Below are 27,606 nucleotides of genomic sequence, written 5' to 3' on the forward strand. Positions count from 1 at the left end.
TTGATCTGATTTATCATGCAGACTGTGGGGAGTAGCGGTCCCCCTCTGCTAGCACGGAATGGATGGCTTCCTGGAATCGGGTTGGGTACATTGCTTTCGCCATGGGAGGATGCATTCATGGACCCAGACCAAATCCCTCAGCAGAGTTACGGGGGTTGACCTTGGCCTGAGCTGTCAGCACAAGCACCTGGCTAGAGGTGCGAGGCCCGTCCTTTGGGGTTACAATCCCTGATTTATAGACAAGAGACCCAAGATCCTGAGAAGGTGGGGGAATCGGTGTTCATGAGGCGAAGATGTGACTTCTGGGGGAGCCCTGGGTTCTGGGTCCAAAGGATCTGGATTCAAATCAGAGCCCTGCCACGGGGTTACAGGTTTGCCTCTTTTTGTTTTTTAGGCCATTCCCAGCCCAGGTTTCCTTAGGAAATGTCTAAAATGGAAATAATATAATGTATGGAATTGATATGAAAATTAAATGAGAATGCATCCTAGTGGAAATCCTGACTATAACCTTCAAAAGCCCATGCGCCATATTGCTTTTCCCTTGTTCGTGTACTATCACGCAGTGACACCTCTTCATAGCCATGGTCCGTTAACAATGACCCAAAATGAGGCTGGTGAGATACTGCCGCCAGGACATTGCCCTGTGTCCTCACACTGAGAAGACCTGTCCTCATTTCTTTTGTTCCTACATTACTTTAACCAACATGAACCCAAAGGTCACTGTCCATTCTCATTCCATGGGCAAACCAGTTGGGGCTTATTTCCAGGATCTCCTTGGTTACTCTCAGGTACCTTTTGGCAGATCATTTTGATACCAAGGCAGACAGAGCAGAGCTGAGGGTTTCACATTTCCAACATCCGCATTGTTTCCTTGAACTCAGAACTCTCCGTGATGGCTTCTTCCAATCCTGTTCAATGGGTTTCCCTCTGTCAGTTCTATCTCTCACGTCCCCTGGCACTGACTGAACCCAATGTCAGATCTTGGCTCCTTAACTGTGTAAACATGCTCGTGTCTGACAGGATCATTAGTGCCCAGTGAGGACGCTCTTTCCTCCTGCCATCCACAGCCTTCCTCACCAACAGACCACCTTCCCAGAAAGAATTCCCAACACCAAGACATCTCTCCTCCCACAGCTTGAAGGAGCCTCTCTCCTTCAGAAAGCCCCTAGCGCTTGTCTGTGTCTCTCATAGACCAATTTTCTCCTTTCTACTCTGAAGAATATTCATTCAATCTAATCTACGTGACTTACCCCTTCTTCTCATAGATGTCCTTGAAGACAAATGCCCTTGATTCATCCTTGTCGTCCCACGATACCAAACATGGTACCTTTCACATATTTTCAAATGAGTTAGTGAATTAAATAGATTAAAACCTTTAAGTATGGAATAAAATGGTTGAACTAGCTTGAATATTGAAAAGTTAGAATATATCTGGAGCAATGTAGTCCTATTATTTTCAAGTATATGTCTTCAAATAGGCTGATCCAGTCTTCATCCATATCTTTAGGGAACCTATTTCAATGAATAATTAAGTTATTATTAATATTCTATCAATTATTTACATGTACTTGGTGCTTCTGAAACAGTTCTCGGGTCTCTGGAAAGAGATTCTTCTCCTCCATATTTTACTGTTTCTACCTTGAAATCTACTTCCTTAAGTTATTGTTCATAACTTGCGCATAGATATACTTCAGCCCAGTCATAGATGTCTGAAGCCCAGTCATCCATCCTGGGAGATGCTTCATGAAAATAATCTATTTTGTCATCTAATAATTTTAGGAACTATTGTGTCTTCTTCCTTACTCTTGAAGATTCCACTGCCAGCTTTCTGTAGGAATGCTGCATGATCAGTATGCTTCTGCTTTAATTCAGTAGCCATTTCTCGGAGCCTCCAGCGGGTTTTTAGAACCCACGTAAGGTGCTGGGAGTATATAGGAGACTGTCCCTGACCCTGTCCTCAAGACATTACAAATCCTAACATGGTAGAATGATGAGGGCAGTGGCAATATGGCGGCAACTCACAGAGATAATCCCCTCTATATTGGAATCCAGCATCCAGAGGGAGCAGGGTCACTTCCCAGGCCCATTCTCCTGCTCTATGCCACCTCCCCCATGGTGGGGGACAGACAGAGGTCTCCCCTGAAGCCCAACTTCACTCTCCACCACCTTTCCCACGCCCACCTCCTGCCACAGGCAAACTTTCCCACGCCCACCTCCCCACCCTTTCCACTGGGTGATTTTAGGTAAAATCCCATAAAATTGCCGACAGTCAACCAGTTGGTGCCTAAAAATGGCACGTTTGTATGTTTCAACTCAACATTTCTTTCTCCCTTGGCCTCTAGAACCTTCCTTTGGGGTAGGGACCAAAGAGGAATTTGCATAGGAAGAAGCAAAAGGACTGTCCCAGTTGGGGTCCTGTCACCGCACCTCTCTTAATCCTTGAGGAGGAGTGTTTTACACAGCTCTGATCTCGACCTGTGATTACCTCTTAATACTCAGAGCCCATTCACTCATGATTGCAACTGGCCACTTCCTAGAGAGACCCTGGGGCACACCCCACCCTGTGTCCTGAGATCCAGCCCTACATATCTCACTTGCAGAGGGGAAAAGTGTGTGAGGGTTGTGTCCCACCTGTAATGGCCACTCACCCCGGACCAAGAATGGGCACAGGAGTGTGGATGGACTTGTACACCCCCTCCTACTTTCGGTGACACAGCTGCAGCCCTGTCCCTCCTCAACCTAAAGGGCACCATCTTCTTCTTCATATGACCAGAGCAATGACTGTCAGGCTGAGGGCAGATCTTTTGGCAAAGATGGGAAACAGGCACAGAGAAGTAAAACAGCCATCCAGCAGAGCGGCCAAGAGCCCTGCTCAAAGGCAAAGTTCAAAAAACATCAGCCCGGATTTTTTTAAAAACTGAAAACAAGAGAAAGAGTTAAAAACCAGCTGTCTTTCTGGTAATGATCTAATGGTCATGTTCTCGGGTGTCTGCTGCCTGCAAGGCGATGTGTGGGGTCCCAGGGGACAAAGGGTTTCTTAACCCAGGGTGAGGAGGAGGAGGATGAGTTCCTTAACCAAGGAGGGAGATCATGTTAGATACATCAGAATGCATTTTTGGCTTCAGTGACCTGAGGAATAAAATATTCTCATATATGTCGTGGTCATGTTTTATGCCACGGATGCTTTTTTGAAGAGCTTACGTAATTCAAGACAAACTTTCCCATAGCCATAAATGTGAAGTCAGGGGATGTGTTCCAGAAGAGCCTAAATCTGTACTTACTATGTTGTCTTTTGGCTTGACCACTGTGCATTCCCCCTAGCATTATCTGTAATATTTCGCAGAGCCTTTCCCTGTATTAATAGCATGTCAGAGTGCGTGCATGGGTTTCACTGTGGCATTTACCACATCTAACTTCCCTTGCCCAGATTTCAAAGTGGGGGAGCTTTCTATCAGCCTCAGCATGAGCACCCCCATTGAGAGATATTTTAGATGACAACAGATTATACCATTCCAGATTAATACCAGCAAAATCGTCACCAAGATGCGAAGCCAACTCTTGGATTCTTGTGACTATTAAGAAGGCTCACTGATTACGGATCCTGAGAAAGGACCACAGGCATTTCCGTGGCCTGGCACATGGGAAGAATAGAAATGGTTTCCCAGGACCTCTGCTGGTCTTGAAATCAGGCAATTCTTGATGGATTCAGAGGATTCACATTATGTTCTTTAAAGATTTCGGAGGGTTTGTAATGTGTTTTTTATTTTTTTTTTATAGATTTTATTTATTTATTGGACAGACAGAGATCACAAGCAGGCAAGCAGAGAGAGAGGAGGAAGCAGGCTCCCCGCTGAGCAGAGAGCCCAATGTGGGGCTCGATCCCAGGACCCGGGGATCATGACCTGAGCCGAAGGCAAAGGTTTAGTCCACTGAGCCACCCAGGTGCCCCTGTATTATGTTTTTTAAAGATTTTATTTATTTATTTCACAGAGAGAGAGTGCATGTACAAGTAGGAAGAACAGCAGACAGAGAGAGAAGCAGGCCGCCTGCTGAGTGAGGATCCCAATGCAGGACTCAATCCTAAGACCCTGATTTTGTGACCTGAGCAGGTGAAGGCAGATGCTTCACTGGCTGAGCCCCCCAGGTGCCCCTTGGAGGATTCCTATTCTAATTTCGTGTGTTGCATGAGACTGTCAGGTCAGTTCTATTTTCTATCACATGGCTCAGATTGGCCCTGTGTTTGTTGTCATAACCAAATGGGATCCCATGGGCCTGACCACTTCAGCTGAAAATCCTGAGGAGACCGTGGGCAGGTCAAGGGGAGAGGGGGAGCACTGCAGGGCAGGCTGGACCCAGGAGACAACTGGTAGCAGTGAGTGGGCAGCGAGTTTTCTACCGCAATCTCCTGCCTGGCCTGGGGCTCTTCTCTGCCATCTTGGAAATGGAAAGTCACTAGTGGCCTCCTATATCCCCACAGGAAAATGCCCTGGGAGGTACTCAGGTAGCTGGACCCCCCGATTCGTTCTAGAGGACTGGTTCTCCAAACGTGGTCCCTGATCAATGACACCCACAGCACCTGGAGGTCTTGTTGCCGTATAGCTTCTGGTCCAGCCCCACTGGGTAGGGCTTCTGCATTCCATGATGAGCTCCCACTGGATGCCACTGCCAGCAGTCCAAGGACCATGTGTTGAGTCGTAAGGATGTAGGGTGTTGTTTCAGACCATCTGCTTCCATACCTCTTGTCCCACTTACAGATGCCTAAAAATCCACCCTTACTAGACGGCGAGAGGAAAGGTCCAGCACAGCCAAGGTGAGAGAATCAGTGATGAACTCTTGGACAGGATGGAACAAGTGGTGAGTTGCAAAGAACTCTCCCTTCTGCTGGCGGGGAGTGTGATGAGTGCCCCGACTCTGACCCGGGAGAGAGGGCGGAGGAAGGAGTCTAGGGAAGCCAGAATAACTTGGAGGACTTGGCCTTGGCCGCTCTGCTTAGGACCTGGCCCATTGCTGCTGGCCTCCCAGCTCAGCTCAGGTTCCCCAGCCCCCACCCTCTCCCATCCCCTCTGCTTTTGTTATTTAATATGTCTGACTTCATAGAAAGGAGCTTTGTTGAGGGGGAGGGGAAGCTAATGGAGGCATCAAGGTATACACTATAGACCTTGCCCTCTGGGGACGTGATGCAATTTTTAACTGTTTCCAGAACAAGACTCAAGCAGCCCAACGCCATACAGCTACCGCTGGGATTCATTTTCAAGTTTCTAAAGTACTTTTTTATTCTGGAGAGAGAAGCCAAAAATCCTGGGGGAAACATGCTCGGTTTCGGAGAAGCCACAGGTCCTTTACATGTCAGAATATACTCAGCTTCTCGGGGAAATGACACGCCAACGAATTTTCACATAGAATTCATCTTGGTGTGCCCACAAAGGCCAGCGGGCAGTACGCAGTCGTGAGATTACTGAGATTTCTTTTTCTTCCTTCAGCATTCCTTTTCCTGTGGTTTTAATGATGTTTATACAATCAGACATTCAGTTTAGGAGGCCGCAGCGTCTCTGAACTGTTTCTATTGTGCATTGTATTGGTAGGGATAGAATAAGCTCATTATTCCCGTACAGTCAGGAGAGTGGGAAGTGATTAAACCTTTTGATAAGAAGATAAATGATAGGAAATCCGAGTGAAAGCCCGCACCGCCGCGAGTCAGAGTTTCCACAGGGAGCTTGCACAAAGCCTTCCTTCTGTGCAGGGTGCCCTGGGCAGCCTTCTCCTTCCAGCTGTGGTCCCACATTGGCTGTGACACTCTTACAGACCCACACCTGGGGCCCCAGCGCTTCCAGAGAGCAGGACCCTGGGCGTGGTCCGGCCACCGGTGCTGCGCTCCCATGATACCCTTGTTCACTGCGGGCCCCCTGGTGCTTTCTGCTTGCAGATGCCCCAGACTGGATCTGGCTGGCACAGACCAGCATGCAAGAGCTCTTGGGAATAGTTATCTGATGGACAGACTGGACAGACAGATGGATGGACAGATGGAAGTTTATCAAGCTTGAGAGAGGCCGTCATGGAGGGCATAGTCCTACGTCAGACGTAGGCAGGGACAGGTCGTTGACAAACCCGTTTCGATCTTACATCCCTTACTGCTCACACTCCCCGTGGGTGAGGTCAGGGGAAGCCCACCATCCTCAGGAATTTTGTGGGCACACAATGACTTATTTAAAAATGTGTTGACCAGGACGCCAGGGTGGCTCAGACAGTTCAGCGTCCAACTCTGGATCTCATCTCGGGCCTCCATCTCAAGGTCGTGAGTTCGAGCCTGTGTCGGGCTCCACGCTGGGCACTGAGTCTACGTTAAAAAAATAATAATAAATAAAAATTAAAAAATAAATACATACGATAAAATTCAGTAAAATAAAAATGCATGGACCATCGACGATTTGCCCACATCAGACCCCATAGTGCACGTTCCCTGCGCCTGGGCCCTCCAGCTCCCAGCTTCCTCTCCCTCCGTCCTGGGTCCTGGCAGAGCAGAGGCTGCCCTTCTTCCATTCCGGAGTTCAGTAGCCACGAAGCCCAGGGTCAGTAGGAGATGAGGGAAAGACCGATCTGCTCGTGTCCAAGCCCACCTCCCCAGTGGGTCTGCCTTTCAGGTCAAGTACTATGTCCGTAGCGTTAGCGGCTGGCCCACGGCCAGCACAGAAGCCACTCCTGTCCTTGAAACTTCCGAAGTTTCGTGGAGCAGGGATACAGATTTTTAAAAGGTGAACTGGCATTCCTCTAGAGGGGGGAAAAACCCAAGAAACAAAAAAAGTCTTCCCTTTTCTTTATGTGTAAGTCAAAAAACCAAATGAAAGAAAACCCCCAAACTTTGCACTAGTCACCCTATTTAAGCTCTTGTTCTCTTGCGTGACCAATGAATAGCTTTGTCACTTCCATGAGCCATATTCAGCTCTCTTCTTCGGAGTTAACTGGGACAGGTTGCCAGAGCTCCAGAGAACGTCCGAGAACACACGGGACCCTGTCGCCCACTCTGCTCACGTAATCCTGCCTCAGGAGTTGAGGAAACCAGGGCTTTTGCTCGTGTCAGGCTAAATGAGAGCACCGGTAAGTATCTTGAGCAATGCTAATAAAATGAGGCCAGTGATTCCATTTGCTGTCTTGTATATGAAATGATTTTGTTTACACGGGTCTATTTATACCAGGTCCTTTACCTTGGCGTGCATAAAGTGAGTTTCTAGATGGCGAACTTCCCCTATTTGTTGTGGTGAGAAAATACAGAATGAGGGACACGGCAATAAACGGAAGAAGTTTCTGGTTTGGGAATCAAAAGATGGGATTTGGGATCCTGGCTTTTGCTATTTACCTGCAGGCTCTGTATCTGGAGTGGACACCCGGCCCGTTTGCTGGCATGGCCCCCTATGTCCCTGTCTTCAAGGAGCAACAGCTCTTTCCTACCCAGGCACCGGGCTTTCCCGGGGGCTGATCCCACAGCTCTGCCCTCGGGAGCACAGGGGCCAGGCCAGAACATTCAGAGTCATGACGAGTAGCTCCAGACTGGACGTGCCAGGTCAGTGTGAAATTCAAGCTTGTGGCCTTTACCGAAACCCACTGCCAGAGTCTTTTTTTCGTTTTGGCTGGGGCTCCTCAGCAGATAGACCACAGGGCTAGAGCTTCGGGTGGTTATTTGCCACTCACAGGAAGGCGAATGCATTGCCAAGGTGGGGAGAAAGATATATTTGGGAAAACATTAATTGAGCACCTGGATACAGCCATACCTGACAACTGATGCCTGGACGTTTACCGCTAGTAAACGTTCCCACTTTATCTTTTTATTTTCCCTCCTTTCTGCCTGCCCTTCCTTCCTCCTTCCTTCACTCCCTCTCTTTCTCCCTCCATGCCTCACTCCCTTCCATCCATCCATCCATCCATCCATCATCTGTCCATCTCTGGCTTGGTTTTTCTTCGTCGGCCCTGAAAGAACAGTCACCTCTCTGGGCTTTCGTACATAATTAATGAAGGAGGATAAAATGGGTTTCCTTTTATCGAACAGGGTTGTTGACTCCAGCAGACATTCTAGAGGCCATGGAGCACTTTGGGAAGTGCACTCATTCTGGCTCCCACTCAGAATATTCAAGGACCGAAAAGAGGCAGCGTGTCTTCAAATCTTGCCAACCCTGCGTCACGAGAGCGGTGGCCTCGCTGTCATGGGGGCCGGTGGAGTCGTCCAGCGGGGCTGGTGGATGGGCTGACTGCTCTCACCGGGGGAGACCCCCCAAAGCCTGCCGCCTTCATCCTTGGTGTCCTGCTGTCACCAGAGAGCGGGTACCCAGCACCCCGAATGAGCTGAGCTCTGGTGGGGACACAGGTACAAAACGGTTTGCCTCTTTCTCACTGTTGAGTCCGCACATCCCTCGTGGGGACCACTTTTTACCCACCTGAGGGGGTGAACGCTTGGACACACTCCGTGGCTCGTCCTGTCGTTTACAGACAATGAGAAGTCTTCCAGTCCTTTGAAGTTTTACGAATACTTTCATTTTCATAACTAAAACACGAGTCTGCCCTCACAGTGAAACTCAAACTTACCTCCAAAGTGAAATCTGGGCTCGGGTCTGGAGAGGGACAGGGGAGGGAGGATGCTGGCGTCTTCCCAGTCACCCCCTGCCTGGTCCTTTTTCCTCCCTCCCTTCCTCACTTCGGGGGACTGGTGGTGGCTCCTCCTGGGCTTGGAGAGGGTAGAGGGAGGAGAGGCAGGGTGGGAAAGGCAATATTTGGCTGTCATCGTGCCCCACGTTGTTGCCTCCTGTTTTGACAGGTTCCCGCCATGCTTCTTTCTGTCGTCGTTGTGTGGGTGGCATTCTCTTACTGGGGAGGCTTCAGCTACACTGGGCACCACCTTTGTCTTTTCATCCCCTAAGCATATCGCAATCTGCTCACTCATGGGCTCCTGTTCCCCTCCAGGTGTCTCACAGGGGTCGGGTCTAAGGTCCTGCCAAGCCCTTCCCCTTCTTGGGGTCCGATGTTGACTCCGTGGGAGATTGCCTTTGTGGACATGCCGTCAGCCCCCTCTGCTTCTCTGCTCTGCCTCCATGCCCCCTGCAAGCCTCTGCCTCTGGACTTCTTGAGGTGTGAGTCTGACCCAACCTCTGTCCCCAACATCCCCCAGGGGACACGGGTCAGAATCTCCAAGGGATTCTTTGGAAGCCTACCCCAGCTGGATTGAAAAGAGGCAAGTCTTGCCTCTCCATCTTGACCCCAGAGTAGGAGGGAGGATTTGTGGGGCTCTGCATGCCCTCGCCTGCCTTGAAAGAAAGTCTGGAAGCTTCCTAACCCTCCACCCTTTGGGATCCTCCAGGCAGATTTTGGCAAGAGGACAGATCTTCACAGTGGCCTGCCTGTCTGAGTGGTCTAGCACCCCACTTTAGAGTGGGGCTTTCTTGTCTCCTAGTGTTCACAGAAACGTCTCAGCTTCTAGAGTTTCAACTGAGACAGAATCATACCGAGCCCCATTTTAGCATCCTACTCCCTGCCTTGCGGTCCCTGTCAGATTTTCTGGATTGACTTCTCACTGTAGGTGGGATCTTCTTGGTAGAGGAGTCTCCTGTCCCATCTTTGGGATTCCCCACCCCCCACCAAAGCATCTCTCTGTCCAGGAGCCAATAGGTCAGGGCCACGCACAGTGGCACCAGGAGTGACAGTCACTTACCTTTCTAGGGAGCGTTCGCTCAAGACGCCTTGCTGCTGGGCTCACTTGGGAGGATTTCAGTCCCACGCGTTGGGACCTTCAGTCACTTGCCCACGTAACCGACATCATTATTGAGATTCTGATATAAATGACTGGTCTCCACACCTTTGTGAATTAGACCCCGGAAAGGAGACCCCGAGAGGTTAAGTAGCTCCCCCGAGGTCAGGTGCAGGACCGTGGCAAGAACTCAGGGGGTGCGTGACCCCCCCATCCGTGACTCTGGTCTTGAGACCTTGCGAGCTCCTTCTTCAAGCTCATTATCATCCGTTCAGATCCCTTCTCCCATTTCGCACCCAGCCACCAAGATATCTGCGGATTCATATTAAACAGAATGCAAACATTGCCAGAATTCATTTCCATTTCCATTTCCAGCTCTGAGGAGGTGTTACCTTCAGAGTCCTCTGCTGAGCATTTTTCCTCCAGCAGCAATAATTGTTTTTGAAGAACTTGACACACATTTCACTGGGGCTCCGTGCTACCGAGCGGGCAGGGAGCGGCAAGGAACGGAATTCCAAGAGCCAGACTTGCACTGCGCTGTGCCCTGGGAGGGAGCCCAGCACCCCGCTCCCATTAACAATAATGATAGGTGTGCACTAAGCTCTTCTTCGTTGCCAGAAACATATTTCCTCCTTTGGGGATCTGTCCTGATCCTTGGCCCTTCTGTGCACACCGCCGCCACGGCATTTGCTCTGTAATTTATGAAAGATGTGTGTTGCAGCTGGGTGCCTCAGAAAATTTAAAATAATTTAAAAGCATTCAGCATCATCTTTAAATTAAAGCTCCCCAAATCCCTTGCCTGACGAGTATAATTAAACTCAGACCCACACAGGTGAGTCTTTTAATGCATCCTACGGATCCGGAAGGGCCCAGGCGAGGTCTGAGGCAGGAGCAGGTCCATGGATGCGGGGGTGGGGGGGGGTGCTCTTCACCCAGAAGGTAACACAGGCCTGCTCAGGGCTAATCATGGAGTTTGCCGATAAAGCTTGGCCGAGCACCCTTATGCCAGGATGCTCTCCGTGCTCCGCAGACATGTCTTACTTAGCTTACTCCTCTCATCAAGGAGGATGGCTTTAGCACCCATTCAACATCCCAAGCCGGCAAGGTCAGGGCTGGCCTGACCTTGAGATCCTCAGAGGGGTGCTGTGCAGAGGACTTGAGTTTGGGACCAGAATCACCCATTAAAACCGTAACAACGACATTTCCCACTTAACCTTAGATTTCTATTTTCCAGACAGTGATTTTTTTTTTTTTTTTTTTTTAGACCTGGGTCCCTAGACCCTCGGGTGCTGTGAAAAGCAGTAGTTTTGGAACGAGAGGGACCCAGCCTTGAAGCGTGGGCCTGCTGCCCCCGGTGACTGGCCTTTGCAAGTCGCACTGCCTTTTAGCTTCAGCTTGCTTATCGGTAAGGGGTCAGCAGATGATGGTGTTTGCTCCGCAGTGGCCGTCTTGACATGAAACAGAGCTGAGCACTGTTTCACGTTGCCAGGGTTGGCCTGCTTCCGTGGTGCACACTGGCTGGGTAGGTCCCCAAGGGGCTGGGCCATTGTGGCACATTTCCCCAGGCGAGCAGATCATCCTAACCTGCCTCTGATTCCCGAACCTGAAAGCAAGGGCATGTCCATGTGCTCCCAGACAAATATGTCCTTGTGCTCCCAGATCCTTGGAGTCGGGATGCTAGAGGAACAGAATCGCTCTATTTATTCATTCGTTCGTTCATGTACATTTATTTGTGTAAATGCATGTAAATTTATTTATTTGAATTATTCATTTATTTATTTAAATATACTTATTCATTTGACACAGGGAGAGAGAGAGAGAGAAAGAGAGAGCGTGGACAAGCAGCGGGAGCTGCAGAGGGAGAAGGAGAAGCAGGCTCTCCGTGGAGCGGGGAGGCCAGTGTGGGACTCCGTCCCAGCAACCTGGGATCATGACCTGAGCTGAAGGCAGACGCTTAACTGACTGGGCCACCCAGGAGCCCCCTATATATTTATTTTTTTTTAGAAGGCTTATTTTTGAGTAATCTTCTACACCCAACGTGGGGCTCAAACTCAGAACCCCAAGATCAAGAGTCACAAACTCTACCGTCTAAGTCGGCCAGGAGCCCGATCACTCAAATTAGGTTACAGAGAAAAAGATGACTTAGGACCTGAGTGATCCGGAGAATGGCTTTAACTCTGTGCCTGGTGGGACCGGAGGCCCCCACTCCAGGTTCTCCTAGAGATGCGCAAATAGATATATTATCATTTTACATATATATTATAGATAATTAATAATATTATATTATCATAACTTATTATACAATATATACTTATATATAACACTATATGATTATATTTAATAATATATATAAGTATACATAAATTTCATTAAGCATTTTCACATTGATTACATATTGACATAAAATATCTTGGATATAATTAATCTATTTTTTGAAATTAATTTTATTGGATTCTTTAAAACTTTTTTTAGTGCAGCTTCTAGAAAATTAAAAATCACATATGTTGCTTATACAAAAAATGTCTGTACCGCCCTCGAGCTTTTGTTTCTTCATGGGGTAGATGCACAGCAGACTTACCTCAAATGTTTTATTTTTTTTAATTTTTTTTAAGGATTATTTATGTATTTATTTGACAGACAGAAACCACAAGTAGGCAGAGAGGTGGGCAGAGAGAGAGGAGGAAGCAGGCTCCCTGCTGAGCAGAGAGTCAGATGCGGGGCTCGATCCCAGGACCTTGGGATCATGACCTGAGCCAAAGGCAGAGGCTTAACCCCATGAGCCACCCAGGCGCCCCTCATCTCAGAGGTTTTAGTCTTGATCCACATGTCATTGCTCTGAAGCCTCAGAACCCAAACCTCAGGGTGGCCACAGCTCAAGGCTGGATCAGGACAGTGTTCCCGGGTCCTCAGTGGCCCCAAGGCCCCCAAGCAATGGGGTCAGAAGCGACCTTCAACCTACAAGCAGTTGACACCTCTTGTTCCTAGGCCTTTCCTCTCCTCCTATAGCCAACACGGAGCTTCTCCGGATTTCCTGTTAAATTCATGAGAGAAAGCCGGCCTTGCTAACGCGTCTTCTCCCTCTGCTCTCTTTGTGGATTCCAACAGCACCCCAGCCCTTGTTGGGATTCTGGACCAAGCACGGAGGAGGCCCAGGTGAGGCATTCATAGAGTGAGAGGAAATCTTGCCCCTGGGGAGAGAGAGCCCTTGTGATGGGCTGAGTTTTGTTCCCCGCACATTTATATGTTGATCCTCAGAAGGTAGACAGAGGGCATTTAAAGAAGTGATTAAATTAAACGGAGGTCATGAGCTGGGCCCCCATCCAGCAGGACCAGTGACCTCATAAAAAGAAGAGATGAGAACACAGACACACACCCAGGGAAGGACAGGTAGAAGACAGCCATTTACAAGCCAAGGAGAGAGGCCTCCAAGGACGCCAACACTGCCGACATTTTGACCTCAGACCTATAGTTTCCGGACTCATGAGGAAATAAATTTCTGGTTTTCAAGGCAGTCTTCTTTTGTGGCAGCCCCAACGAGTTAATACAGCCTCCCAAATGGACTTGCCCTGGGCCCAGTGCTTCTGCCTGCTCAACCTGCCTGGGCTGCCATCTTGTGACTAGAGAAGGCAGCCAGGGAAATTGAACGACGGGAAGTCCAGGAAGTCCGTCATCCAGCTGTGCCCTCCTCCCCCAAGCCATGGCTGGAAGCACAGGCCAAGCCGGGAGGACTCCCCCACCCCCATGCTTGCTGCGGTGCTGCTCTGGCCAGCCGCTCCTTTCTGCTCTGCTAGCTCCTGGAGGATGAGGTCCAGTTCCCCCACCTGCTGTTTACACTCTGCTTCCCTCCTGAGTTAGCAGCAAGAATACAAGGACTTGCCCTGGCTTCTCGGCAGCTCAGAGGCAGCGGTGTTGCTTTGAGAGTCACAGACCGGGGCTCTTTGTGGCACAGGCCCCAGAAGAGCTGGTGGCAAGGACGCGGAGGTCCGAGAGAAAACCTAGTCATCATCGGAGGCCTTGAAACTTTTAAAGTGACTCAGCAGAGCTGTGTACACAAAACTTGATCAATTATGCATCATAAATAAGTCATTTAAATGCACAATGTAGTAATTGAATATTACTCTAATTCATAGCAGTATGGAGTAATTACGAACCACGCCCCGTCCTTCTTCGAAATGCAGAGGCCAGCAAAACGGACTGTCCTTGAGAGGCCTTGCTGTTGGGGAAAGATGCCCGGAGTATATTAATAGGAGGCAGTGGAGAGGTGAGGATCGCTGGGGCTGTTTTGTGTAGCTCTCGACCTGTCTTTGCCCACCCCGCTCTGATGGCAGAAATCTAGATGTGGCAGCCCTTGTCCCCTCCTCTCTGCCGGGCTTTTGAGTCCAAGGAAGGGCCAGCTCTTTGGCTCCTAACAGCCTGTGGCGGACACCCCTCCCCAGCACTGACCTCTGTAGGGCACACCTGGGCCTGGGACCCAGCGCCATCCCCCAGAAGGGGCCCATTTTCCCCTCCAAAACCTGGGCCTCATCCTGAACAAAGAGCTTTAGATCGTCCTGCCTGGTATCTCATCATATTGAAAGAAAACTCTATAGGAGAAATAAGAATACAGAGGAATGGAGTTAGTAACAGGGAGTACTGAGATGCTTATAAATTACATTCACTTACAGTGGTCATCCCCAAGGGGTGAGATCACGGGTCACCTGTCAGTCTGTTGCTCAGCTTTTTGGTCTCAGCAGATACTCATTTTTCTAATGATAGTAAAAAAGAGACCAAGCCTACAAACGTCTCCTTTCTGCCCTTGAATCAGATGCCCTGCACCATGGCAGTAGCTGGCCCATGCCTCCAGACTGCACAGAGTCCGGATGGCGTCCAAGTCATGTGACCAGCCAAAAGCTCAGCTCATCTCTTAGAGTCTGGTTTCCAAACAGGCCTGCGTGCTGGAGAGTGCTGGAGAGTGCGCCCGTAGGAGGGAGAATCCAAAATGCAACCTCTGGCAAAGGGAGAGGCCCCTGGGCAGAGGAGGCTGGGAACCACAGCCTTGGCCGTCAGTCTCAGCCCAGATTTCTCTGTTTTGCCTGACCTGTCTCCCTCCGTGAGGTCTGCTCCTCAAGGCCAGATGGTGTCAAGGAGCTGGTTTCCCTGAGAGCACAGCAAAGCATGTGTGTCTCTAAGGGGAAGATAGCTGCAGCTTTCTCCCTTCAGAAACCACAGCCAAGCACCCTGCCATCCCTGCACCCCAGCCCCGCCCCCTCCTGGCGGACACCAGCTTCCCTTCCTCCCACGGTCTTGTCCATTTGACGAGGGAAGGAGGAGGGAACGAGGGACTCAACACTCAGCATTTGCCAACCGTGAGCCAGGCGCTCTGCAAAAAACAATCTAGTTCAATTGTCCCGAGAATTTGGGGAGATTGTTGTGAGAAGCCGCTGTTAAAACTAGAGCTAAAGAGGGAAGAAATAAGTCAACTACCACCACCATGCAACGGGTGACCAGGACAGTCAAGATCTGAATCCTGGTTTTCTGACGTCGACGTTCAGGCTGCGGCTAGTTGTGGTGCATCAGTAGGGGGGACAACTAGTTCTAAGACTCCACATCTGTTCTTTTTTCAAAGATGTGTTCTGTGATCTGAGAGGCTCTTTTGCCTGGCTTTGCAATAAGCGAAGATACAGAAACCTAGGCATGTATGGTCCCTGGAGCTTATCCCGTAAGGAGAACAGTAGGGTGCCCACCCTTGGGCTAGAGAATTGTGGATAAAATAGGTTGCATGGCTTTGCCATCCTTCCCCTGACTAGACAGGGACCACCTGGGTGTAGAAAGTATCATTCCCCCTTGTGCTGACTCTCCTCTCCAGGCCTTTCTTACTATGGAATCTAGCACTGATATCCCACCACTATTATACCTTTAAAGAGTGTTGAACCAGAGTCAAATCAAAGTAGTGAACAGATGAGCCTTTGATTTGTCTTCCTTTTTTTATTGACTGTATTCCCCATGCTATACCTTTTATCCCAGTGGCTTCTTCAGTCTGTAGCTGGAAGCCTGCACCTTCCACTCCCTTCACCTGTTTTGTCCATTCCTCTTCCCTGACCAGTAGCCATTAGTGTGTTCTCTGTATTTGTGGGTCTGTTTCTGCTTTTTTGTTTGTTTATTTGTTGGTGGGTTTTGTTTTTATATCTCACATAGGAGTGGAGTCATATGGTATTTGTCTTTCTCTGCTTGACTTACTTCATGTAGCATAATATCCTCTAGGTGCTAGCATGTTATTCCAATGGCACAATCTCATTCTTGTTGACGGTCAAGTAATATTCCATTATATACATATACTGCATCTTCTTTATCCATTCACCTATCAACGGACACTTGGGTTGCTTCCCTATCTTGGCCTCTTGGCCACTGTAAACAATACTTTAAGGAGATGAGCCTTTTATTCTATGCCCTGCTGTGAACCCTACATGGGATGGGTGTTTTAGAATTACATAAAACGTACATCACCGTTGTGGCGCATTTCATAATGTGACCCGTTGTTCTTTCAGCATAGTTTAGGAGGTTCTTGTATGTCCAGCTGTCTAGGTACTATTTTTACATAGCCACCTGGGACATTTCTGGGTTCTGCTGGGGGTAGTTGAGAGAGGAAGGCAGGGAAAGGAAAACTAAATACTCTGAGGAGATAAAGTCCAGAGAAACAGACCCCTGTGAAGACGTTGGAGCCATCACTGAGGGCAGAGTTTACCAAATCCCCTTCCTTTCTCCACCATCTGTATGATTTGCGTCATTAAGACAGATTGCTGAGCCATTATTTATTTAATATTTCCATTTTACTTGGTGAAATTGTAAGTATTTTGGCCTCATCTCAGGCAGTAATATCCGTGAAATGGCATACCAGTGACCTCTCTTTCTGAAACACACTTAGATTAGGACATGACAATTTATATAAAAAGTATTTGCCGGGGCTCCTGGCGGGCTCCTGTCAGTGGAGCCTGTGACTCTTGATCTCGGGGTTGTGAGTTGAGTCCCATATTGGGTGTAAAGATTGCTTAAAAATAGGGCATCTGGGTGGCTCAGTGGGTTAAAGCCTCTGCCTTTAGCTCAGGTCATGATCCCAGGGTCCTGGGATCAAGTCCTGCATCGGGCTCTCCACTCAGTGAGGAGCCTGCTTCCCTTCCTCTCTCTCTGCCTGCCTCTCTGCCTACTTGTGATCTCTGTCTGTCAAATAAATAAATAAAATCTCTCTCTCTCTTTTTTTTTTTAAAGAGCTAGACATTTTCACACACTTTATTTCTTTGTCTCTTATTATGTAATACCCTGAGGGTCTTTCAGGAGCATCCACTGCTGTGGTCAAAACTGGGGAGAGAGAGAGAGGGAGGGAGAGGAGGGTGAGAGGGAGGAAGCAGCTGAGTTGAGGGGTGGGGAACGGGGGTGGGGCTCACCCCTGAGAAGGAAAATAACATGAAAGCCTGGGAGCCCCCTGTGTCCTCCCCCAGAAGAGGAGGGAGATAGCAGAGAAAGTATAGTGCTCCCGTTGGGCGAGGGGGTCTTTGTAACCTTTACAGAACAAATGACTTACCGTGTGATTTTCCTGCCTCACTCACCACAGGGCATCTTCCTTGTATGCACTGGGCACGTAGGACTCCTGATTGCAAGTGACCGAAGAGCCAGCCCGGATCATCCTCAGCACACGCTGAAGGCACTGGCTCATGTAGGCTGCAAAGCGCCGTGTAGGACTCCTTTCGGGCAGGGCTGGGAGTGAACCTCAGCGTGTTCAGGACTCATTTCCCTTTCAGTAGGCAGTTTGGTTTCTTTTTTCATCTCTGACTGAGTGGGCTTCTGTCTTGAGTAGAGGGTTTTAGAATGGTGACCGTACCCCCTTCTCCGGTTTCCAGGGCATATTCAGCTGCCCCTCAATGGCCGTCAACTTTCTGGCAGATCAAGTGTAGCAGGAAAGGCTAAAGGCCATTTCTACCACGTTCAGGCCTCGCTTGAACTGTAACGGAGAAAAACCAGAGGGCAATGACCGGGCATTGAGCTTGGTTCAGAAAGATGTCTCTGATGCTGTCTGCCCCCGATATGCAAAATAATTTATAGATTGCCATCACCAAACTGGGACCTGGCCTACCAGACTTCTCCACTAAAATGGAGAAAGGTTTTTTTTTTTTTTTTTAAGATTTTTATTTATTTATTTGACAGACAGAGATCACAAGTAGGCAGAGAGGCAGGCAGAGAGAGAGGGGGAAGCAGGCTCCCTGCTAAGCAGAGAGCTGGTTGTGGGGGCTGGATTCCAGGACCCTGAGATCATGACCTGAGCCACAGGCAGAGGCTTAACCCACTGAGTCGCCCAGGCACCCCAAGAAAGTATTGTTTATTTATTTTAAAAGATTTTATTTATTTATTTGACAGAGATCATAAGTAGGCAGAGAGGAAGGCAGAGAGAGAGAGGAGGAAGCAGGCTCCTTGCTAAGCAGAAAGCCCAACGTGGGGCTCGATCTCAAGACCCTAAAATCATGACCTGAGCCACAGGCAGAGGCTTAACCCACTGAGCCAGTGGGTTAAGAAAGAAAGTATTTATTTATTTATTTATTTATTTATTTATTTAAAAGATTTTATTTATTTATTTAACAGAGCGAGATCACAAGTAGATGGAGAGGCAGGCAGAGAGAGAGAGAGAGGGAAGCCGACTCCCTGCTGAGCAGAGAGCCCGATGCGGGACTCGATCCCAGGACCCCGAGATCATGACCTGAGCCGAAGGCAGTGGCTTAACCCACTGAGCCACCCAGGTGCCCAGAAAGTATTTTTTTTAAAGACAATAATACACCTGTCCTTGGCAGTGATGGAGACATTTAGAGATGCCCTCTGGGCCAGACGCACTGTGACCTAGCAGGTGCCTGGTGAACTCTTGTTCACGTGATCTCTCCCACTGGCTCCTCTCCGGCCCCCTGTCTTAACAAGTCTCCCCTTCAGACTTTCTCCTCGGGTTCCCTACTTTAGCAGACAGCACAACCCAAGGATGCAGGCCACATAGGAAACCAGAGGGACTTGGGTTAGAATTTCCTGACCAAGAATACAGAATAACTCAAACTTACCACGAGACACTGATATTTGTTTCCTCCTAGGACGCTTAAAATCAAATCGATACTCTTCATATATCTGTCTGGAGGAAGGGTCTCGGACAACCTCACAGGGCCACCTTTTTCCTGAGACAGGATCAAGTCTCAGTTCCATCATCCTAGAGGGGAGGGGTTTCCTCCTTGCCCCCCGCCCCTACTCACTTGGCTCAGCCCCCTTAAACGTGGGCCAGATGCTGACTTAGCCAGGAGAATGGTGGCTTTGCTGCCATTTACCTTGGAAAAAAGACAAATGGAAGTCAATTTGAGTCCCTTGGATTTACCATCAGCTTTCACTTTTCATACCCGGTCTCATCAGATTGCCCAATAACCCTACTGGTCACTGCTGTGTTCCCACCCCAACCCCCAAGCACAGTGGCTGAAAACATCAATGATTGTTTTCTGAACTAGGTAGGCTTGCGATTTGGGATGTGCTCTGTTAGGGAAAGCTCATCTTGGCTTCACGGAAGGCAAGCAGAGTCAACTGGACTGGTGGTCTTCTCCAGGGGCTCTTGGGATTGATTTCCTTAGAGCGTGGTGGCTGGGTTCTAAGAGTGAGCGTCCCAAGACAAAAAGTGAAAACTTGCAGTTTATGTAAGCCCTGGGTCTGGTCACTGGCATAGTACCATTTGTATCAAATTCTACTGGTCAGCTGTCACAAAGCGGGCAGGAAGACCTATCTCTTTCAGTGGGGGGAGTGGTGAAGAATTTGGGGGCCACATTTTTTTTAAAGATTTACTTTTTAAATTTTATTTTAAAGATTTTATTTATTTATTTGACAGACAAAAGATCACAAGTAGGAAGAGAGGCAGGCAGTGAGAGGGGGAAGCAGGCTCCCCGCTGAGCAGAGAGCCCAATGGGAGACTCCATTCCAGGACCCTGGGATCATGACCTGAGTCGAAGGCAGAGGCTTAACCCACTGAGCCACCCAGGCACCCCTGCTTATTTATTTTAGAGAGAGAGAAAGGGTGAAGGCAAGCTAGGGAGGAGCAGAGGGAGAGGGAGTGGAAGAGGGAAAGAACCTCAAGGAGACTCAGCGCTGCGTGTGGAGCTGGACATGGGGCTCAATCTCAGGACCCTGAGACCATGACCTAAGCTGAAACCAAGAGTCGGACACTCTAAGGACTGATCCATCCAGATGTCCCAGGGCGGGGTGGGGCATGTTTTAAAATTGGCAAATTGAGGGGCACCTGGGTGGCTCAGTGTGTTAAGCCTCTGCCTTTGGCTCGGGTCATAGTCCTAGGGTCCTGGGATCGAGCCCCATGTCGGGCTCTCTGCTCAGCGGGGAGCCTGCTCCTCTCTCTCTCTCTCTGCCTGCCTCTCTGCCTACTTGTGATCTCTCTCTCTCTCTTTGAAATAAATTAAAAAATCCCCCCCAAAAATTGGCAAATTGAGATGAGAACCCTGAAGCTCTAAGAAGTTTCCTGACTCGTGGGAGATCACTTCAGTAGACACCTTTCGAGGTTTAATTTATTACCCCCCTCTCACAGATTTACTATTTATCCATGGGGTGGTCCCTGAAGCCCTGTTCATACTCCGGGACGAGGTACCATAGGATTTCCACTCTCTGTGTCTCTAGGGCACCTGGAGTTTTGCAGTGACAATATGGGAGAGCCCCACTGTGACTTGCAGTGGGTATGCAGACAGCCCAAGACTGTGATAGACTGGGGTTTATGTTCCTGGAGTACTGTGTTGAGGTCAGGGGATCTGGGATCGAGAGCTGGGGCCACTGCTGATACACAGTGGATGTAGGGAAAGTTATTTATTTTCCCTGGCTATCAGTGTCCGGTAAATAAGAAAGGTGAATGATGTTAATAATTGCCCTTCTGGAGGCGCCTGGGCAGCTCAGTCATTAGTTGTCTGCCTTCAACTCAGGTCATGATCCCAGGGTCCTGGGATCAAGCCCTGCATCAGGCTCCCTGCTCAGTGGGGAGTCTGCTTCTCCGTCTCCCACTCCCACTCCCCCTGCTTGTGTTCCCTCTCTTACCACGTCTCTCTCTGTCAAATACATAAAATCTTAAGCAAAAAAATAATCGGCGTTCTTATAGCTCGAGGAAGGGCTGGGATGTCCAAACTTGGTCTCTTAAAGCACTTTCGATGTCTCATCTCCTGGTATTTTGATTCCTGTCTTAGCCCTGCCAAAAGACTGAGCATGGGTAAAAGGTTTGTGATTGATTCACATTCTGAAGCCACTGACTGGGCTACTCCAGAGTAGGACGACTGAGGCTCAGCTCCCGAGAGCTACTGAGATAACCGGGCAATGGGTCAACGGGGCCATTGGAAAGTTCCACAGGGCCACTCTTACCTCACAGGGCTGCTGTATGGGCCAAAGGAAATCATGGCTGCAGAGGAACTTAGCAACCATGGGGCCCTTCCTGACATTGGTTTTGCTCCTCACTACTGTAGCCCAGTGGCTCTACTGTAGTGCAGTGACTGCCCCCAGGGGACACTTGGCGATGTCTGGAGACATTTTTGCTTTTCACGAGTGGGCAGAGGGCACGACTTGGCATCTAGTGGGCTGAGACCAGGGGTGCTGCTAAACATCCTAGAATGCACAGAACCGCCCCAGACTCTCCCCAAGGAAGAGTCATCCAGACCCAAATATCACTAGGATCGAGGTTGACAAATCCCTGCTCTATCGTGTCACCCAAGGGGAAAGCTGAATTTACAATCTGCATGGAATCAAAGTTTAGATTCTGTCATGAGTTTGTAACACTGGGCATTTCTTTCTGGGTTGTACTTGGTCACCTGGGTGACAGCTGAATTCTCCCTGCATCTTGTGTTAATTTTCTGAGTCCTACCTCCTTGCCCAGGAGACCCGCACACGACCACACGTGAGCTCCTGGTCATCTCATTCTAGTAAACGTGGTGTGTCAGTGTTTCCACAGAAGCGTGAGCGTGCCCCTACACATCCTACGGCCCCCGCACAGCTTGTATGTGCACGCAGTACCGAATCATGTGTTTGGGCCTGGGTCAGACGGGATTGTAGATCTCTAACGCAACAGTATCCGGGTTCTTCAGTTTTGCACCTGCTGTGCTAATGCACCACATGTAACAGTAAGGTTTCCCACAATGGACGTCTGAGGACTAGAGAGTGAGCAGATGTCATTATAGGTGGCTATGACAGAATGCGATTTTGAAAATGGAATGTTCTAAGTACCAAGGAAAGTATTTTTCGAAATTTTGCAAACCATAACCTTCAGGAAAACAATCTGCCCAGCCCTGCACACCTATCAATACACCTAATTCAAATGAAAGTTTCATGTAACAAATACTCTTCTTACATGCAGTGCTCTTGGATATTTCTTTTCTATTTTCTTTTGCAAAAATGCTGCCATCCACTAAAATCATTGCGTGACTTACCAATGACTCTGACCCACGGTTTGAACATGGTGATGGGCGGGGGGCGCTGCCTGGGTGGCTCAGTTGGTTAAGCATCTGCCTTCAGTTCAGGTCATGATCCCAGGGTCCTGGGATCAAGCCCTGTGTCAGGCTCCCTGTTCAGTGGGACGTCTGCTTCTCTCTTGCCTTCTGCTTCCTCCCCTGCTAATGTTCTGTCTTTGGCTTGCTTACACTCTCTCTCAAATAATTAAATGGAATGTTTTTTTTTTTATGTTATTTATTTATTTGACAGAGAGAGAGAGTAAGCACGCACGCGCACAAGCCGGTGGGGGGGGGGGTGCGGTGACAGGCAGAGGGAGAGGGAGAAGCAGGCTCCCTATGGGGCTCGATCCCAGAACCCCAAGATCATGACCTGAGTCAAAGGCAGATGCTCAGCCGTCTGAGCCACCCAGGCGCCCCTAATTAAGTGGAATCTAAAAAAAGAAGAAGAGGAAGAGGAAGAAGGAGAAGAAAGAAGAAGAAAGAAAAAGAAGAAGAGGAAGAGGAAGAAGGAAAACGATGATGAGGCAGAAGTCCTAGGGCCCAAGGCTGGCCCATGAGAAGTGGGTGCAGGTGGGGAAGAGGAAATGAGGCTGTAGGACTTGACAGAGCTCGTAACTGCTGGGCTCAGGTACAACCTGATGCTTCACGGTGGTTTCCAAGTCCTCAGACCTTCCGGGCCCGTGCCACCAGGAAAGGCTGTCATGCAGGAGCTCAAGCCTGCAGTGAGTACAGGGGAGTCCCTGGGATGGCAAATGGGGCCAAACCACAGAGGCAGGGTTTGCTCCAAGTCCAGGCACTGCTGGTAGCAGAGAAGAAACGAAGTCATCCTTCCAGACCTGCAGACTCGTGGCTCCAGAAGATGTCCTACTCACAGCTCGACGGCTCGGCACACGTAGGAAGTCCTCGTTGCTGAATTTCTTCTTCTGACCAGCACGTATTCAGCACCAACTAATATGGGGTCTGGACACTTCTGCATCCTGTCTTGTCCCTCCTGAGAGCATCCCAGTCAAGCTAAAACCTGATGCTCGGGGATTCACAGGTGCACCTGGGGCACTGATAACATTTTCTTCCTTCTCCCACACTTAACCCTCCACGCTAACAACGCAAACAAGCCAAATGCAAGAGAGCAATTTAAAAAGTGGAAAATTCTGAGCTTGTTACGGAGGACTGGAAAATGGTTCTTGATCCCATTAAAACATAGATTTTAAGGCAAGATGGTATGACTCCGATTAGCTCGAATGCCTGCAAGAGCGCCGGGAATCAGCAAGGAGCCAAGCCACAGTCTAATGACGAAGGATTCGGGTCATTGGACTCCAATTATGGCTTCAGGCATAATGGTCCTGCTTCGAGCCCTTGGGGAGAAGCCTGAGCTTGAAAAGATCACAGTTTATTTACCTCGTTCAGGCTCAATATCCATCTGTAGTTCTGAAAGGGCAAGACACAACTCCGGAGGCCGTGCTCTCCCTCTGTAGCCGTTGGCAGAGTCTGGCGTCTGCGGGACCTATGTGTACCTTCCAGCTCAGCTGCTCACCAGCTTTCCCACCTAGATGTTCATTTTCCATTTTTAATATAGGGACCTTGTGATCTTTAACATTTTGAGCCTAGAACACATAGTTGAGTACCGGTTCAATGCCAGCCCCCCAAAATCATCTTTCTTTTGCCCTCTTCCCCTTTTCTCCTTCCTCCTTATTCTAGGTGCCTTATTATCCTCCAGTCTTCACCCCAGTCTGCATACCATTTGCCACGGGACTTTGATGTTCCTTCCATGAGAGGCAAGAATCGTGGGCTCTCTTAGCTGACCTGGGCTTGGCCAAGGGAGTGGCTTCGGCCACTGGGATACTGGCAGCTATAACATGACTGGAGGCTTGCACTGTGTTTGAACAGGGAAGCTTATCCACTTATGATCCCGCTTTTTACCATGACAGCCACAGGCCTCACAAAGCTGCTGGGCCAAGATGGAAAAGTGAGCCAGCGTGAAGACCTCGCCCCAGCCTGCTGCTTGAAGTCCAAGTCGGCCAAGCCCTCTGGGTCTGGCGTGCAGCCAGTTGTCAGCCGCACCATGGAAAAGTGAATGCTGACACGCATATGCTTCTAAGTTGATGTTGCATCTCTGGAACACTAGCTAGTGGGTAAGTACCCCCAGTTTCCATGCTCCATACTAAATTCTGCATCTCTGAAGCAACCTGTTTCAAGCAGCGGCACAGCCAAGTGGATCAGGGGCACAGAGAAGAGACTAGAGCTTTGTTCTCTTGCTAACCCCTCTTGCTAACCTTTCGGTGACACTACTTCCCTCAAGGTCATAATGTCAATATCAGCATTTCTCTGAGTAGGTCCGAACTACCGCCGATAGGAAAGAGAAGCACACCCTGTAGGCAACCAGATCGTATCGATTTGAGAAGGATGCCAGTCCTTCTCCGGGGGAGGTTGGTTGTTTGCTTTCAGTGATCCTAAGGTAGCTGAAGCTATCGATGCTCCCTGTGGTGCATGGGGACAGAGAACCCCCCCTTCCCACTCTGCGGCCAGCAAATGAAGGCAAAGGAAAAGACGCCCCGTCTCACACGTGTCCAGGAGACGGCATTCCCCATGGCCCTGTGGACTTGTCTCCCAGGAGTGGGTTGTATCCAACAGAAGAAACAAAGCGTGGAGAGAAGCTACACAAGTGTCCTGGAGGCTGCCTGGGAGACCTCGGCCCCAGAGCGGGTGGGGTGGTTTGCACTCTGCATGTCTGGGAGCTGGTGGTATGACTGAAGGCCAGACTTGTCACTGTGCGGCCCCTAGCCAGCCTCATGGGACCTGCCTCCAGCCCTGTGCCCATGGAGGGTGGAGCTTTCCCTTCTTAACTCGCCCAGGAGCATGGCAGAAACCAGCAGCCCGGCAGCCCTTCCGGGCAGGAACAAAGCCACCACTCTGTGGGACATGCCCTGGAGGCCTGAACTCAAGCTGGATTGTTCCTCACCCCCAGTCCTGTGTAAGGCAAGGAACAATAACATGAAGCCATTTCTTCCGGCTCATCCACTGTGTCTGCTGTAGGATGCCTTCCCCAGCCTCCAGGAAGCTGTCCTGCGGAGTTCTGAGTGGGCTCCTTGTGGGGAGGATGGGCGGGGTGGTTCTTCCAAGGAGGAAACACCTGTTGCCGGGTCACCTGGCAGCGCCTGGCCCTTCTGCGGTGGAGAGTGCTCGAAGGAGCTGATCACAGACTGCAGAGGGTTTCTCAAGCCCGGGGGACCCTGCTGTGTATTTCCCTGCTTGCTTCTGGGCCCCACTAGGTAATGCGGGGACATGCCCTGGGGACAGCAAGAAGGCCAGGTCCCAGCACAGCCTGGTTCCCTTTCTAGCCTCTTTCAAAAGCAAAAATCATTTTCAGCTTTTAATTTTGTGCAGAGAACTCCCACCCCTGCGCCTCCTTGTTTCCTCTGTCCTCTGCGTGTGTGACGCTCAGGATAGACCCAGGTTTTGCGGGGCTGAATGCTTCCACACTTTGGAGGGACTGTTTTATGAAAAACAAATGTAAAATAACAATATGTCTTTCGGTATAACAGTAAATTGCTTTTTTTTTTTTTTAATATATTATTTATTTATTTGACAGAGAGAGATCACAAGTAGGCAGAGAGGCAGGCAGAGAGAGAGAGAGGAGGAAGCAGGCTCTCTGCTCAGCAGGGAACCCGATGTGGGACTGAGATCATGACCTAAGCCGAAGGCAGCGGCTTAACCCACTGAGCCACCCAGGCGTCCCAACAGTAAATTGCTTTGAGTGTGAGAACGGAAGAGGCTGGAGCAAGTACCAGGTCCTGAAGCCTGAGCTTTACAAACTTCAGGGTACTTCTGCCCCTGAGCACAATTGGTGTGATTTCTGCCGCTTTGGTCTGGGAGGCTGAGAGCCAGGAGCCAGAGCCTCCTCAGAGGGGAGGAGGAGAAAGGTCCCCCCTGGGCTTCCTGTAGGGACAACCCTCTGCCAAGGGTGCCCTGCCAATATGGCTGCCGGCCACCATGTGTAGGGTTCCCCTCACAGGGTACCAGCAAGGGCATGGCCAGACTGCTTGGCCAGATTCAACCCTCCTGACCACAGAATGAGTGGGATACTCATGCCGAGGCCTCGCCCTGTGTCACGTGCTACCCTCAGCCCTTTGATCATCCCGTTGGGGGAGCCCACCGGTAGAACAACAGGGAGACTCTGGAAGCATCCACCACCACTTCCTGTTTTCTCAAGGAGCACACCTAAACCTCCCCAAAGACCACTGGCTCTAAAATAGTCTCTTCCAACGTTTCCTTTTCTTAAAATGGCTACAGTGTACCACTCTTTGAGGGAAAGGTTGGTGTGAGGGCTTTTTGCCCTGCAAACAGGTCTAAGAGAGGATAAAAAAAAAAAGGTGGCCAGGGGTGGGGGGTGAGTAACGATGTCTTTACTGGGTAGTTTTTCAGGCCTTAGGGAGGACAAGAAAGGAACCCGGCCAAGTGTGGAGGACCTGATATCCAGAATTAATGCAGCCCTAGTTTGGGATCAGTCGGGCCCCACTGCTGTTTTCCTTTATGGGAAAGCCCGCTCAGCCTGTTTTGGGTCATGTTACCACTCCTCGTTTATGACACACCGGGTCATTCTGAGCAGCAGTCCTGTCAAGGAGGCATGCAACTCTTTCTGCACAGGCAGCAGGGGGCTGGTACCAGGAGTGGAGGCTCAGGAGGCACCACACCAGATGTGGGCTCCGGAGGGGGACGTCTGCCATCAGAAGAGACTCCCACCACTGGGCCATTCTCCACTGGGCAAAATCACGGAGTTGAGGGCCTGTGATGGAAGGTGGGACTTCACGAAAGGTCTAGAACATGGAAAGTGATCATAGGTAAACCTGGGTGAAGGATCCAGGAGAAAGAGAAGATCTGAGCCCTCGAGCTGTGAGGAGGATGCGGAGAACTGCATCACCGAGTGAGATGGGCAGGCCAGGAAGAGGAGGACCAGAGAATGGGTTACAGCCCCAGCTGTCTAGGGAGACTTCTGACCTTCAGACTGGAGTTTCTTCTGTAACTAAGCCCCATCCTTACTGAGTAGCCATTTTCAAAGTTTTATCTTGGCGGCCTAGTCCACGTGGGGTCAGAGAATAAAGGAGGCAAGATACAAGGAGAGGGTGATTTTGTCTTTAATATCTGAGTGCAAAGCTCCAAGGAGCTCGTGTCTCTGCAAGGGATTCTGGGAGATCTGAGGTGTCGCATGGTCATAGGCAAATTTGGCCAGAGACATGTTTGTGGGGAAGTCATGAAAGCCACGGGAGACGATCAAAGGGTTGTTCTCTGAAAGAAGAGAGAACATGAAAAAAGAAAAAAAAAGCAGAGAGAAAATAAATCACTTCTGCATTTTGAGAAGGCAAACTTAGGACATGGCTCAGCCCTGTTGGAGGACTTACCGTGTCCAACAGC

The 27,606-nt window shown here is 49.7% G+C and overlaps 1 long non-coding RNA gene across 1 annotated transcript; it reads left to right on the forward strand.

The window, feature by feature from the left end:
- Positions 1 to 7,208: 7,208 nt before the first annotated feature.
- Positions 7,209 to 11,126, forward strand: LOC309860877. Its single transcript, XR_014309684.1, has 3 exons — positions 7,209 to 7,555; positions 8,039 to 8,353; positions 10,992 to 11,126. It is a non-coding gene; the product is annotated as an uncharacterized lncRNA (long non-coding RNA).
- The last annotated feature ends 16,480 nt before the right edge of the window (positions 11,127 to 27,606 follow it).

The sequence above is a fragment of the Mustela nivalis genome (assembly GCF_964662115.1).
Source record: "Mustela nivalis genome assembly, chromosome: 3".
NCBI classification, from domain to species: Eukaryota; Metazoa; Chordata; class Mammalia; order Carnivora; family Mustelidae; genus Mustela; species Mustela nivalis.